Source organism: Sciurus carolinensis, chromosome 7 (assembly GCF_902686445.1).
Source record: "Sciurus carolinensis chromosome 7, mSciCar1.2, whole genome shotgun sequence".
In the NCBI taxonomy this organism is placed as follows: domain Eukaryota; kingdom Metazoa; phylum Chordata; class Mammalia; order Rodentia; family Sciuridae; genus Sciurus; species Sciurus carolinensis.
This window is the reverse complement of record NC_062219.1, coordinates 77,887,042-77,899,126: the sequence shown is the minus strand read 5'-3', so window position 1 is coordinate 77,899,126 and position 12,085 is coordinate 77,887,042. Positions and strand designations below refer to the sequence as shown.

At 35.3% G+C, this 12,085-nt stretch overlaps 1 protein-coding gene across 12 annotated transcripts in view; it reads right to left on the bottom strand.

The window, feature by feature from the left end:
- Positions 1 to 12,085, bottom strand: part of Snap91 (synaptosome associated protein 91) — a 139,545-nt gene that overhangs the window by 80,124 nt on the left and 47,336 nt on the right. The gene's annotated exons all lie outside the window — the stretch shown is intronic.

Genomic DNA, 12,085 nt, shown 5'->3' with positions numbered 1-12,085 from the left:
AAAAGAATTTGATTATGTTTACCTAAGCTTTCAGACTAGCATGCATGCATTAAATTACTATGATTTGACCCGAGTTTATAAGAGAGTAAAACCTATAAAATATATTCATGTCCATATCTGTGTGTTAATATGACTCCAGGTATAGGGGGGAGTATATAGTGGTGAACAGAGAGTGTTCAGTGTTCATAAAGTGTGCTTAGTGTCAAAAAGTTATCTGGGGCAAACAAAGGTCATGTGATAATGAACCGAATCTAAGTCACACTGGGACTGTGCTTCCAGCAGCACAGGTAGACTTCTTCAGGACAGCAGATACAGGTATGACTTCAATTATAAACCACATCCACCCTGCAGAGAACCACGTTATACCCCAATTCCTAGGACTTCCCATGCAACAAATGCAGAGACTAATCCACCCTTTTTATTTTACTCAAAATCCGCACCCACTAATCTTTAAGCTATACATTTACTTTATGTATATCTCTATCCCACAATAAACAAGATTTGAAAAAACTGACATTCCATCACTGAAGCAGCTCTTACTGCCTAAATTTAAGGATATCAATAATTGTTTGAATCATAAATGGACCAGATTAGGCTTATTTCTTGCTTTATATTTATTTCAAATTCCAGTTATCATTTATTCCTATCCTGTCAACATAATATTTTCCCCAAATTTGCCTTTATTGCAATTCTGCTCATCCTTCAGGAAAGCTTTACTGGTACTTTTTAAATGCAGTCCCACATGTGAATGCCTCTGTTCCTGTTGTTTTTTCATGTTCACCAAAACTCCTTGAAGATGGCGACTGTCATGCCAATGTCTATTTCCTGTACAGTGCTTGAGAGAACTCTGCACAATAAACAATTTTTGAGCAAAATATACAAGAAACATACTTCCCCCAATCACAAATACCTCTTTGAAGAAGAAAAATCACTATGCTATAATATTGTTTCCTGAGACTATATCATGGACCTACTTTGTTCTTGAGATTTGGTGCCAGTCACAAATTTTTATGTTAATTTTATTTATTGAACTGGGCTCTGTAAACACAGAAGAGACAAATACATGCACATATAACAGCCAACTCCCTATAAGAGATGAATAAAGAAAGTCAACAATGATAAAGCAGAAAGCCCAGATCCAGAGCCCAGCTCAGATCCAGCTAAATGTGTAATCTGGGAAAATTATTTAATCTCTTTTTAACTCAAGTCTTCATCTTTCAAGTGGGGGTACTAATAACTACTTTTCTTCATGATATTATAAAAGCTACAAAATGTCTGAAAGAGTAGGTACTCCAAATAATTTTTTTTTTGTGAGTACCATTATACACACAGTGCATTTTGAGAATATAGTGGGGGTATTAGGGAAGAGTCTATGGGGAAGGAAAGTTGAGTGGGTCCGCCAAAGTAAGCTATGAGATGGGAGAAAGTGAGAAGGTTAAATTTTTAAACAAATGTACAAAAGTATAAGTTCTTAAAAGGTGTGTGTCCTTAAAGAGACAGTGATCTGTGGGCTTGGTATGTATGGTATATGGGGAGGGAGACACTTAAGCTGAGGAGTTAGGGAATGGACAGTAAGGAATCACACTTGAGAAATTGGATTTCATCCTCTGGACAAAGGGGAGCCCTTTTAGTCTTTTAGCAGAAAAATACCAAAAAAAAAAAAATTGGCTTTTACAATAAACCATTTTATTTAGTGACTACTAAATACTATATGCCAGGTATAATGGAGGCATAGGACAAGGAACAATCTCCTTTGCATGGAAAGATGTACTACAAAATAGGAATGCAGTTAGTTGGAAAGCTCAGTTGAGAGTCAGGAATGAAAAAGGTGAAACTGAACTGATGAAAAGGCAGTGCAGATGGAAGGAGATAATGAAAAGAGCAGAAAGATATTTAGGAGGAACAACTGACTGGGTTTGCAAGTGGGCAAATAACGTTACAGGAAAAAGGGAAAGGAATATAGGACAAGTCCCGATTTCTGGGTTGGTGGTCTAGTAAATGTTACTTACTGAAAATGGAGGCATGTTGGTTTTAAGGGAGACACAAACTATTTTCGAGATGATAAGCTTGAAAGAGTTGTTGGGGATCTAAGCTGAGATAAATGATGGGAGCCTGAAACATGTTCTAAAGCTCAGGAGAACTATCAGACCTAGATACAAAGTCGGGAGTCATCAGGAATTAAAGGGAGCTGAGAAACTATGCAAGTAGAATATTATGTGTATAAATAAGAATCAAAACTAAGAAAGTCCATGGTTTAAGATGTGAATGAAAAGTGAGTTTAAAAAAAAAAAAAAAAACAGTAGGGCCTGGAGTTGTGGCTCAGTGGTAGAGCGCTTGCTTGGCATGTGTGAGGTCCTGCGTTCAATACTCAGCACCACATATAAATATAATAAAAGATCTATTGACAACTAAAAACAAGCAAACAACAACAACAACAACAAAACAGTAAAGAGAAGCCCAGAAAAATGAAATCATGGAGCCAATTAAAAAGAACTTCACAAATTTCAAGAAATAATTAGGGGTCACTAGGATTCAATCCTACATGAAGTCCTGGTTGGCTGGACTGTAAGAATAGAATAGGTAAGTGGAAGACTGTTGCCATGTATGACAGTGAAGGTGTTAAAGTCGGGCCCACTGCACAGGAGGGAAAAGCATCAGGGAAAGGCTTTTTTCTGTCTAAATATGGGAGACATTAAGCATGTTTGAGGCCAAGCAGAAAAAGCCAAAAAGGGGTGAGGTAGAAAATCAAGTAGAGATAACTTAGGGGAAACTTTAGAGGCAGATGAGTTCTAGAAACCAGGACTCAGGTGTCCAGGTGAGTCTGGAAAAAGGAGAATCCTACAGTGAGAATGGATGCTGACTGAGAGGGAAGAATGATGACAGATACTCTCCTGAGAAGAATGTCTTTGATGAAGCAGTAAAAATTATTATTTTCATTAAATCTTTTACCATATATATATATACATATATTTTTTTTTTTTGAGATGGGGTCTCTCTGTTGTCCAGGTTGGTCTTGAACTCTTAGTCACAGGTGATCTTGCTCCCTCAGTATCAGAGCAGCTGGGACTACAGATGTGTGCCACTGCCCCTGCTATTATGCTAACTTTTTAATATTTTGTATCAGGGACTGGCAAACTATTTGCTTGCTGGAAAAATCTTGCCTACTTCCTGTGTTCACAGAGTTTTATTGGAATGTGGCCATGTTCATTTTTTTTTCATTTATTTACATATTGTCTGAGACTGCTTTCACACTACAGTGACATAGTTGAAAAGTTGTAAATCAATTTCAACTCACCTGTTATCCACATGCCCAAAATACTTGTTATCTGACTCTTTATAGAAAATGTTTGCTATCCCTGCTCTATGTCACTAAATGGGAAGTGTGTGTAAAGCTTTTGTGGTGCATAACAAGGATCAATAGCTGTCTCACAGCAATCAACTGCAGATTGAATTGAGGTGAGCTAACCATTTTTTCCTTTGGACAACCATTTTAACTCGAAAGAAAGTTTGAGAGACTTCAGACTATGATGATCCATACTTGGTATAGAATGGTAGATATTTTCTCAAAGATAACAAAAAGTGAGGTTGGGACTTTAAAGAAAATGACAGTGATGGTTGCCAATGACAAAATTTGATCTTTCAAATGAACATCAGAATTTTAAACAACTCTGCCACACAAGCTTGACAGATTTCCTGTTTTCAGAGAATCTTTTGATATCATTGGTGACATTAATTTCATTTATTGATAATTATGTAAAGAAATGTGTCAACATTTGAAAGATGTGAATAATTTAACGAACTAATATTTTTCCAAATGACTACTGAATAATGTTACAAAATAATGCATGGGTAAAAGATCCATTCAAAGTACAAGAGAGACCAATAGACTTTTTTTTTTTTTTTTTGGTATACAAAATGTTCACAGATGTGGTTTAGATTCAACAATGCAACTGCAATTTAAGAAACCATCTCTTGGACAGTTGTGTATTATCAAAGAAGACTATTCATAATTTTCTGAAAAGGCTATAGTTCTATTTCCAACCAAATAACTTTGTGAGGCCAGATTTTATTTCTACATTTCAAATGAAATAATATATTCCCGCAGATTGGTATAGAAATAGATATGAGCATCAGCCTTCTATTGGAAAAGACATTGAAGAGATTTGTGTAAGTATAAAACAATATCACCCTTCTCACTAATTTTTTAAATTTGGAAAATAATGATTTTTCCTAAAAGCATTATCTGCGTTAACATGTCAATAGGTTTATTATTGACATTTAAAAGTGAATATTTTAAAACTTTCCCAGCTTTTGTTTCTAATAAAGTAAATGTCTGACATAAGCAAAAGCTCTCAATACATAAACAAAAGTTCCTCAATAACTTAAGAGTATAAAGGAGTCTTGAAATCAATTTAGAGCTGCTATTTTTCACATGTACCTAGAAAGAGAACTGTTCAGTTGTGGGACATGCACATATTTCACTTGAAAATGTTTTTCCATAGTGATCACATCTATTTATGGTCTGACTAGTAGAATATATGTATGTTTCTACTGCTCCACTTCCTCACATTTAAAAAAAAAAAAAAAAAAAAAAAAAAAACAAAGGGCCTGTCCGCTGATGCCTGGAGGAGAGGAGAGCATTTGCTCCCTGGCTGCCTACCTGCTGGTGCACCCCAAACTGACCACCCATCCACCTGCCTGGTGCAGTAGAGGAGAACACCTGCCAGTCCGACCAACCACACAGAGGAGAGGAGAATCCATGCTATGGTCTACAGGCAGGCCTCCATCTTGGAACACTGCAACTGCTGCCGTAGCCTCCCCCATGTGGTAGCTCTCACCTTAGGGCAACAGATGGGTCCTGGAGGCAATTTCCTGTGGCATCAATGCCCACTGCAACACTGCATATCTGAACAGGCCACGGGGTCTGCCCCCACAGTCCCATATTTGAAAGCGGTCGCCTCCATCCTAGGTCACCTCCACCACCATCTTGGGTTACCTCTGGTGCTGCCACCACTATCTTAAGTTGGGGCAGCTTCCATCATAGGACATCAGCTGGAGACTAGAAGCCCAATATCAAGTTCCCTACAGAATAGCCACTGCAGCCACCATCAACTAGGGACATGGCCACCTACATCTAGGGTCAATAGCCAGGACCTGGAAGACCATTTCCAAGGTCCCTATAGGCTTGGTTACACCTGAGTCCCTGTCTCTCTTCTCTCCTGCTAAGAGTTAACTTCTACTGATTTCTCTTTCACTCTTCCTATGATCTAATACCTCTATATTCTCACCTCCTACCTCATAAACATCACACCTACACCCCCTTCTCCTTTTGTCCATTAGAAACTGTAGACACTATTGCAAACCTACTGTTTGTACTGTAGATAGTAATCAAACACATCAGTTCTGTTTATTGCAACAAAACTGTAAATGTCTTAATAGGGGCTAACTGATTTGAAGTTGCATATTGTTTGCATTAAGCAATGTTAATATTGATCTCCCCCTTAAAGGTGAGGTATTGGAAACCTATAGGAGCATTATAAATATATAGGGTAGAAACCTTAATACCTCAAATCCACACTGTTAGAGGGGAAGAAATGCGAACAACATGGAAAAAAACAAGGTAAGAGAGCACCCCAAACAAACCAAGATGCCACATTAAAAGAATTCATTGCCAGCACAATGGAAGAAATGTCAGAAAGGGATTTAGAATGTACATAATTAAAATGATCTGCAAAGTAAAGAATGATTTGCTCTTAAGAGCAAGTGCAGGCAACAAAAGATCACTTTAATAGAGTTATGAGAGCAAATGCAGGAAGGAAAAGATTATTTCAATAAAGAGACAGAGATTCTGGCAAAAGGAAAAAAAAAAAAAAAACCAAGCAGAAATTCTTGAAATGACAGAAACAATAAACCAAATTAAAAACTCAATAGAAAATATCACCGATGGACTAGATCACTTGGAAGACAGAACCTCAGACAATGAAGACAAATATATAATCTTGAAAATCAAGTTGACCACATAGTAAAGATGGTAAGGAACCATAAACAGAACCTCCAAGAAATATGGGATAATATGAAATGACCAAATTTAAGAATTATTGGGATACAGGAAGGCACAGAGACACAAACCAAAGGAATGCACAATCATTTCAAAGAAATAAGATCAAGAAATTTCTCAAACCTGAAGAATGAATTGGAAAATCAAATACAAGAGGCTTACAGGACACCAAATGTACAAAATTACAACAGATTCACACCAATGAACATTATAATGAAAATGCCAAGCATACAAAATAAAGATAAATCTTAAAGGCTGCCAGTGAAAAATATCAAATTATATATGAGGGAAAACAATTTGTAGATTTCTCAACCCAGACTCTCAAAGCTAGGAGATCCCAGAACAACATATACCAAACTCTGAAAGAAAATGGATGCCAACCAAGAATCTTATATCCAGTAAATTAAGTTTCAGATTTGATTATGAGACGAAAATCTTTCATGACAAAGGTTAAAAGAATTTACAAGTAGAAAACCTGCAATACAGAATATACTCAAAAAATATTCCATGAGGAAGAAATGGAAAACGACAGCAAAAGACAGCAAAGGGAGGGACTACATTAAAGGAAAAGCCAATCAAAGTAGATACCAAGTCAAGTTAAAATAATAAATAACCCAAAATGACTGGGAATACAAATCATATCATAACAATAACCTTGAATGTTAATGGTCTAAACTCATTAATCAAAAGACATAGACTAGTAGATTGGTTTAAAAAAATATGCTGCCTTCAAGAGACCCATCTCATAGAAAAAGACATCTACAGACTAAAGGTGAAAGGTTGGGAAAAAACATATCACTCTCATGGTCTGCATAAAAAAGCAGGGGTTTCACTCCTATCAGATAAAGTGGACTTCAAGCCAAAGTTAGAAGAGAGAAAGAAGGACACTTCATACTGCTGAAGGAAATCATATATCTACAAAACATAACAATCATAAATATTTATGCCCCAAACAATGGAGCCATCTACCTACATTAAACAAACTCTTCTCGATTTCAGGAATCAAATAGACCACAACACAATACTTCTGGGTGACTTTAACACACCTCTGTCACCATTGGATAGATCTTCTAAACGAAAACTAAACAATGAAACTATAGAACTCAATAATGCAGTCAATAACTTAGACTTAACAGATATATATAGAATATTTCATCCATCAATGAGTGAATATACTTTTTTCTCATCAGCACACAGATCCTTCTCTAAAATAGATCATATGTTATGCCACAAAGCAACTCTCAGCAAATACAAAAAATAGAGATACTACCCTGAATTCTATCAGATCATAATGGAATTAATTAGGACAAAAAAATTAAAATTAAAAAGGAAACTAGATAGAAATCAATGATAAAATAAAAAATAAAAGCTACTTTAACATCTGGAGACTAAATAATATTCCATTGAATGATGCATGGATAATAGAAGACATCAGAGAGGAGATTAAAAAACTCTTAGAGGTAAATGAGAATACTAATAAAACATATCAAAATCTCTGGCACACTACCGAGGCAGTGCTAAGAGGAAAGTTCATTGCATTGAGCTCATTCATTAAAAGAAGAAAAAGTCAACAAATAATGGCATAACATTACATCTCAAAGCCCTAGAAAAAGAACAAATCAACACCAAAAGTAGTAGATGACAGGAAATAATTAAAATCAAAGTTGAAATTAATGAAATTGAAGCAAAAGAAACAATTGAAAAACTGACAAAACAAAAAGTTGGTTCTTTGAAAAAAATAAATAAGATTGATAAACCCCTACCCATACCAATGAAGAGAAGGAGAGAGAAAACTCAAATTACTAAAATCCATGATGAAAAAGAAAATATCACAATGGACACTATTGAAATACAGAAGATAATTAGAATCTATTTTGAAAATTGGTATTCAAACAAAATAGAAAATCTTGAAGATACTGACAAATTTCTAGAGACATATGAACTATCCAAACTGAAACAGGAGGACATACACAATTTAAACAGATCAATTTCAAGCAATGAAATAAAAGAAGCCATCAAAAGCCTAACAACCAAGAAAGCCAAGGACCAGAAGGATTCTCAGCTGAGTTCTACAAGACCTTCCAAGAAGAATTAACATCAATACTCCTCAAAGTATTCTGTGAAATAGAAAAGGAGGGCACCCTCCCAAACTCTGTGAAACTACTATCACCCTGATACCAAAACCAGACAAAGACACTTCAAGGAAAGAAAATTTCAGACCAATATCCCTCATGAATATTGATGCAAGAATTCTTAATAAAATTCTGGCAAATAACATACAAAAACATATTAAAAAGATAGTGCACCATGATCAAGTAGGGTTCATCCCAGGGATGCAAGGTTGATTTAACATATGGAAATGAATAAACATAATGTATCACATCAATAGACTTAAAGATAAGAATCATATGATCATCTCAATAGATACAGAAAAGCATTTGACAAAACACAGCACCCCTTAATGTTCAAAACACTAGAAAAAATAGGGATAGTAGGAACATACCTCGACATTATAAAAGCTATCTATGTTAAACGGAAAGTCAATATCATTCTACATGGAGAAAAAGTGAAAGCATTCCCTCTAAAAACTGGAACAAGGCAGGGATGCCCTCTTTTACCACTTCTATTCAACATAGTCCTTGAAACTCTAGCCACAGCAATTAGACAGACCAAAGAAATTAAAGGAATATGAATAGGAAAAGAAGAACTTAAATTATCGCTATTTGCTGATGACATGATTCTGTATTTAGAGAGGCCAAAAAATTTCACCAAAAAACTCCTAGAACTCATAAACAAATTCAGCAAAATAGCAGAATATAAAATCAATACCCATAAATCAAATGTATTTCTATACATAAATGATGAATCCTCTGAAACAGAAATTAGGAAAACTGCCCCATTCACAATAACCTCAAAAAAATTAATGCTTGGGAATCAATCTAACAAAAGAGGTGAAAGACCTCTAAATGAAAAATATAGAACACTAAAGAAATAAATTGAAGAAGATTTAGAAGATGGGAAGATCTCCCATGTTCTTGGATAGGCAGAATAAATATTGTCAAAATGGCCATACTACCAAAAGCATTATACAGATTCAATGCAATTCCAATTAAAATTCCAATGTCTTTCTTCATGGAAATTGAGAAAGCAATTATGAAATTCATTTGGAAAAATAAGAGACCCAGAATAGCCAAGGCAATCCTTAGCAGGAAGAGCAAAGCAGGAGGTATCACAATACCAGACCTTAAACTGTACTACACAGCAACAGTAACAAAAATGGCATGGTATTGGCACCAAAATAGACAGGTAGACCAATGGTACAGAACAGAAAATACAGTGACAAATCCACATAAATATAGTTATCTCATATTAGCCAAAGGTACCAAAAACATACACTGGAGAAAAGATAGCCTCTTCAACAAATGGTGCTAGGAAAACTGGAAATCCATATGCAGCAAAACGAAATTAAGTCTCTTTCTCTCACCCTGCACAAAACTTAACACAAAGTGGATTAAGGATCTAGGAATTAGACCAGAGACTCTGCAATTAAGAGAAGAAAAAGTAGGCCCAAATCTTCATCATGTTGGCTTAGGACCTGACTGCCTGACTGACTTCCTTAACAAGACTCCTAAAGTTCAAGAAATAAAATCAAGAATAAGTAAATGGGATGGATTTATTAAAAGTCTTCTCAGCAAAGGAAACAATCAATAACATGAAGAGAAAGTCTACAGAGTGGGAGAAAATCTTTACTGCATGCACCTCAGATAGAGAACTAATCTCTAGAATATATAAAGGATTCAAAAAACTTAACACCGAAAAAACCCAAACGACCCAATCATTAATAGGCTAAGAAACTGAACAGACATTTCACAGAAGAAGATATACAATCAATTAACAAATATATGAAAAAATGTTGAAAATTTCTAGCAATTAGAGAAATGAAAATCAAAACTACTCATCTCACTCCAGTCAGAAAGGCAATTATTAAGAATACAAGCAACAATAAATGTTGTTGAGGATTTGGGGAAAAAGGTACACTCATATTGCTGGTGAGACTGCAGATTGGTGCAACCACTCTGGAAAACAGTGTGGAGATTCCTTAGAAAACTTGGAATGGAACCACTGTTTGACCCAGCTATCCCACTCCTCAGTCTATACCCAAAAGATTTAAAATCTGCACACTACAGTGATACAGCCACATCAAAGTTTATAGCAGCTCAATTCACAATAGCTAAGCTGTAACCAACCTAGATGCCCTTCAACAGATGAATGGATCAAGAAACTGTGGTACATACACACAATGGAATATTACTCAGCCTTCAATGAGAATAAAATTATGGCATTTGCAGGTAAATAGATGGAGTTGGAGAATATCAAGTTAAGCAAAATAAGCCAATGTCCAAAAACTGAAGGTCAAATGTTTTCTCTAATATGTGGCTGCTCATCCATAATGGGGGGAGGAGGGATGAATGGAGGAACTTTGGATTAGACAGAGGGGAGTGAGTGGAGGGAAGGGGACAGGGGAGTGGGAAAGATGATGGCATGAGATTGACATCATTACTCTAGATACTTGTATGATTGCATGAATGGTATGATTCTACATCATGTACAACTAGAGAAATGAATAGTTGTGTTCCATTCATGTACATAGAATCAAAATGCATTCTGCTGACGTGTATAACTAATTAGAACAAATAAAAATTTTAAAAAGTTTTGCATTTAAAGAATTGTAAAAAATTAAACAAAAGCAAAGTATAGCTATAAACATGGAGAAAAATATTCTTGAAAACCAAGAGAATTTAAATGCTCTTTGTCATAGTTGAGTCCTTAGTATTCGAAGTTTTAAACTTAAGAAGATATAGTTGGTATCTTTTTGGTAGTTTGAAAAACAGCTTTTCTGAAATATAGTTGACAAAAAACAGCCCCACATATATTATAAAGTATACTATTAGATATGTTTTAGGAAAATACATTCATAAAACTGTCACAAAAAATTAAGAAAATGAACCCTGCTGTTACTCCTGATGGTTTCTTTATGCCCCTTTAACATTCTTTATTGCCTCTCTCTACTCTCTTCCCTACTGCCCCTTGGCAACCACCAAATTAAATTGATTTAATTTCAATCAATGTAAATTAGTTTGCATTTTCTAAATTTTATATAAATAGAATCAAACTCGTTTCTTTGGTGGGGAAGAGGTCTGGATTCCTGCGGTCGGCATAATTATCTGGAGATTCATTCACCTTGCTGCCTCTATCAACAGCTCAGACTATTTTATATCTGAGGTGTATTCCATGACACAAACATACCAGAATTGTTTACTCATTTACCTACTAATGAATATTTGAGGGTGATTCCAGTTTTTGGCTATCATACATAAAGTTGTTATGAGCATTTATATACAATTACTCATATATAAATGGATATGTTTTCATTTCCCTTGGGTAACTGCCTTGGAGGAAACTAGTTGAGTAATTTTTGATATTTAATTTGAGAAATACTTCTAAAACATTTCTATCATGTTACATTCCCACCAGCAGGGTATGAGTGTTCTAGTTGCTGTACATCCTTGCCAAGTTTTGATATGGTCTTTTAAATTCTTTTTGCCATTCTAACAGGTATGTTGTGTTATCTCATGGTGGCTTTTCTTTGCATTTCCCTAATGACTAATCATGTTACTTAATAGATTTTTGTGGAGTTTTTTCAGTTGTTCCAGGCAGGAGTGTATGTAGAGACTCTTCTTGTTAGTCCATCTTGCCATAAATTATTATTTTTTTTGTGGTGCTGGGGATTGAACCCAGGGCCTTTTGCTTGTGAGGCGAGCACTCTACCAACTGAGCTATCTCCCCAGCCTACAGAAGCAAATTTCTTTTAATAACTCTTACCAGATACAACTGAATCAACAAATTAGGATTAGTCACTATTTCATTTGTCATATATGCTTTTGTCAGCAGCCTAAATTTAGAAAGGTATCCTCTATTCCATCTAAAAATCTCTTCCTAAGTTTAATTATATGATTTGTAAAGCTC